This window comes from Eschscholzia californica, unplaced genomic scaffold (assembly GCF_041429995.1).
Source record: "Eschscholzia californica isolate CP2 unplaced genomic scaffold, dmEscCali1.0.p SCAF_3, whole genome shotgun sequence".
Lineage (NCBI taxonomy): Eukaryota > Viridiplantae > Streptophyta > Magnoliopsida > Ranunculales > Papaveraceae > Eschscholzia > Eschscholzia californica.
This window is the reverse complement of record NW_028238420.1, coordinates 18945935-18951011: the sequence shown is the minus strand read 5'-3', so window position 1 is coordinate 18951011 and position 5077 is coordinate 18945935.

Below are 5077 nucleotides of genomic sequence, written 5' to 3'. Positions count from 1 at the left end.
TTCTCAAGTTTCTTCTAAGTTTCATCCATCTTCATACGCTTGACAACTTTTTCCCTAAGTGTTTTTCAGCCTTCGATCGAACGTTCTTGTTTATATGCCACAAACAAAGGATATATTCCGCATCCAGATACACGGTCTTGTTTGCATTTATCAACGCTTGTTCTCTATCAGTAACAGACACCGTGAGAGTGTCTCCAACATTATATAACTCTCTTAGACATTCCATAAACCAAATATAATGATATATAATCTCACTAGCTATAAAATGCATTTGTCAAGTGAAAGTCTTTCTAGTCGAAGTGTCCGAGAGTACCTAGAGTAAAGGATACTTAAACCTATTGGTTTTTTTAAGTGTAATAAAGGATAACATACAGATGGAAGCACCGCGCAAGTTGAACACTCCCAGGATGTGCAAAAAACAAATCTTTTATCTCTTTAGACTTTTCGTGACATCTATGATTCGTTACATAGTGGTACGTGATGCACAACTTCATAAACTATTGATTGTTGACCTACCTTCACTTTCACCACACTTGGCTCTTCGCTGCGCATTCACACAGTCTTTGTAGTGGTCTTGTTACCTTTACTATTTCGTTTTATATGCACCAATATTTCTTTGGGACGTGATCCACTTCTAGTTAAACTCTTAACCATTTCAAATCCATCTTCATTCAATCGAGATTCATATGCATGATCTGCGAGATCCTTCTCAAGTTGGTGGTTGTAATGTCCATAAATTACTTCAATAATCCACTTCTCATAAAGTACGACATATGTCACTTTTATAGCAAAATACCTATCACATTTAGAAGAACTTGTACGCCTCCTTCTACATGGAACTGTATTGGAAACCCAAGTTTTTGATTTGTTGTTATTGAATATACCACTACGTCTGCACCGAAGCAACGTGAACGGACCTTTTCCCTCTTTTTTCACAATGACCAATCCAGTTCTTTTACTAAAGTCGCTACACCAATGTATTACCACTTTCGTCGAATCAAAGTACTGCAACATATAAGAAAATAAGTTATCTTCCAACTATAATCAATTGATTTACAGAATGGTATTAATGAAAACGTATTCTTACCAGGTCTAACGAAAAAGAAATGTGATATATCCAATCTCATTAGAAGATTTGTACGTTTAGGCATCGAAAAATCATTCGAGTGAAATTGAAGAGTCTATAATAAGACATACATAAAAGAAGAAATCAGAGTCTGAAATAATCTATGTAAAACATTTGAAAAAAATTCGTGAGATCAGAACCAAGCAAGTTTCGTGCGCACAGAGCTCACAAAACGTTTCGTGTCCTCAAATACCACGAAATGTTTCTGGTCTTCGAAGGCCACGAAATGTTTTGTACTGTAATTACATATGAAATTATGTTCGTGTATTGTTGCATTGGGTCAAAAAACAAATAAAAAAGAACACGAAACTACACTAATCACAACGTTTATATCATCAAGACCAAGTCATTCCGTAGTATCCATGCTTTCTTCAGGTAAACAACTACCTACATTATCACTAAGTTTGTTGTCCATGTTTGTAGGGTTTAGCAATTAGAAAAAAAACAAGCTTTGGATAAGAAGGTGAAGAAAAGAAGGAGTATTATTTTTAGATCCCTAGGAAGATTATGTTAATACTATAGGAATTCCTTCTAAACTCTTTTATGGGATCTTCTAAGAATTTATTTATTTTTGAAGTCCCACAATTGGAAGCCTTATAGCAACAAAAAGATGAAAAAGTCAATCTCGTGTGACCAGATTTGAAGAAAGTCTTTATGCCCCAGAGATTACTCTTTATGCCCTAAAGCCGCAACCTTTATTTATTTAGAATAAAGTCAATCTCATTTTACCAGTTTCGAAGAAAGTTTTTGTGCCCCGGAGATTGTTCTTTATGCCCAAAAGCCGCGACTTTTATTTATTTACAAGTTGTTAATAAAGGTTTGATTAGGTTTAATAAACCCTTATACTCCCTCCATCTCATATTAAGAGTCCTTCTTTGGAACTCCAACTTTTTTTCATATATTTGTTCTTCCATTTTTCCACCTCACTAAATATCAAAGTGCTTTTATTGCAAGTACTAATTCCAACAAATTGTAGTTGACTCAAGATAAGGGCATTGTGGGAAAGTAGCTGGGTTTTATATGATTAAAAAGAAAGTGAGACTCTTAATATGAGACATCTTTAAAAGGAAAGTGAGACCCTTAATATGAGACGGAGGGAGTACCATATAAAGGGATCTAGTAGTTACTTTATTCATTCAGTTTGATCAATAAAATTTAAGTACTTCTTTTACTCTTGTGAGTTTCGAGTTTTATAAGTCTTAGACGGAGATCTAAAGGCTTTTTCAGAGTTTTCTGTTGCATCAGATTTTAATAATGCTTACCTCGAAGGTGACTTAGATGAAGAAGAATATATGACCATCCCATGGGAGTTTAACAAACTAGGTGATCTTAAAGTTTGTGGCATGAACAAATCTTGGCTTTGATTGCGCCAGTTACCCTATTACTCATAATTCAACTACCACCTACTTTACTATGATTGGTGCGAGTTTGTTGTCTTAGAAATAAATAAAACAACAGACTATTTCTTGCTCATCTGTTGAGGCAGAATATCGCGCGCTTGCTTCTCTCATGGTTGAATGTCTATGTATGAAATATTTGCTTCAGATGTATTCCAATTTGTCAACCACTGCGGGGAATCTTGTTTTTCACAAACAAACTAAACATATTGAGATCGATTATCGCTTCGTTTGTGAGAAACTTTAATCTGGTATTATTAAGGAGACCCATATTTGCTTCTCTGATTAGGTACCTAACATTTGCAACAAGTCGTTTGTTTCAAACCAATGTTCGGTTATTTTCCACATTCGCCTTGCGTCAGATTTCTTCCTAGACACCAACTTGCGGGTGTGGATGTGGGGTGTGGGGGTACTGGAATAATATCCAAATCTTATAAAATTTATTGGATAATACTCCAATTTCTTCGAGTATATATGTAAGGGTATTGGAATAATATATATAAATTATACATAATATTATTACAACATATATTAAAACGATATATTCGATGAAAGAGGAATCGGGAAGGAGGATCTATCCCAATGGGTGAAGATAATCTAAAGGTGCATACATCTCGATTCGACGATTACAGAGGAATCGAAAAGATTTTATGTCCCTTTTGTTTCCCCCATCCCCTCTAACCATATTTTGTCCACTCCGGTCATTGTCGTCAATAAACAGTCATGGTAGACGACTTGTAATTTTTTTCACTCGCACCATTATCATTTATCTTTCCTTTTTCACTCGCATTCTCTATATATCTCTCTCCTCCATCCCTTTCTCTTTCCTCCCCCTTCGCCAAGATAGAGTAAGAGAAATCTAGGGAAGAGGAAGGAGGGAGAGGTGGGGGAGAGAGAGAGAAGTAAGATAAATGGAGGTGGTGGTGGAGATGTGGAGGAAGAAAAATGGGAGGCGAGACACGAGTCAAATGGTGGTGGTCGGAGTTGGTGGCCGGACATGAGAAAGAAGAAGAACTTCTGTTGCCTTAGAAAATTTAACAAAACAAACTATTTCCCTTTAACTTTGTACCCAAGAAAATCCACAATTCCTCTTGAAAGTTTTGTAATTCGGAAATTTTTTTGGTTTCTTCAAAGCATTGACCTCTGTAACTGGAAATATTTGTTTCTAATATTTGCACTTCTAATTGTGTAAATGGGATCACTGTAAAACCTGTAAATACTAAACAACAATCAATAATACAACTTTTAATTATTAGTCTAGTGTATTTCTTTGAAAAATGGTAAGTGTACAAAAGATCTTGACTTAATCTGTGACATGATGACTCGCTCAGGTAAAAGAACAGTCCAGATCGTAGTCAAACTTTAAATTCTTGTCTTTTTGTAACGCCCCAAATCCCAAATCTCAAGCTAACTGCCTTGAAATCGAAGATTTGAGACCTTCAAACTGGATCCACGGGCAACGCCTACCATGAGTGCACAATCAATACCTGAAAAACAAAATAGCTGGGTTAAAACCCTACTGCAGTAGATTTCCTCAAACCTAAGTCTCCGGTGGGCAAGCTCAATCCCCAATCAAGGAAACATTGCATTCATTTTCATTATTGAAGTTATCTGAAATTTAACGTGACAACTAACATAATACAGCGAGATTTACCTCATACATGTAGAAACTAACAATTTATATTCTTGATTATTATGTTTTCAATGTCCTCGCATTCTAATCCAATACTAACTCTCATTAGGGCTGTTCATCGGTTACATAACCGAAATTTTCAGGCCATCCAAAGACTGAACCGGAAGTAGCGGTTTCTGAAAAATGATGGCCGAGCCAATCCGGTTGTGGTTCGGTTCGGTTATCCAACCGAACACTATATGAGCGGTTTGGTTCGGTTGGATAACCGAACCACCTGTTGTAATTTAAAAACCCCTAATTTCCATTTTCTGGCATACACCTGCTGCAATTTTAATACACCAAATTTTCATTTTCCGACATAAACACTCCAAATCAATTTAATTTAACAAGATAAGCTTTGTTCATGACAGTTCTAAATGAACCTTTAGCAGTGACAGCAAAAGCAAATATGATTAATGGCCACTGTAAAAATTTCATACAATCTATGTTATTTGCTTGGCTACTTGACCTATTCCACCTCCTAATAATAATATCGGGATTGATAATAAGAAAGTCACAAAGTTTATCACACCAATCAAAGTATTACTTCCTCTCATCTTTCTCTATAAACTCACTTTCTCTTCTCTCTTGGACTGTGTTCTTTACCAAGGGTTATGAAGATATTGAAATTTTAGTGTAAAATAAAACAAACCCCACTATATCATTTACTAAAGTTGTACCGAAACTTGTTCACTGTTATATCATTTACTTATAAACCCCACTATGTACAAAAGAATCAAACCCCAGAGAATCATACTTCATACCAAATCATCAATTCAAACAAAAAAAAAACAATAGGAGAAGAAAGCAAACCTTGTTATAGCTTTAGTTGATGTTTTTAGATGAAACCCATGTGAGAATAACCTTGAACTGAATTTAAGT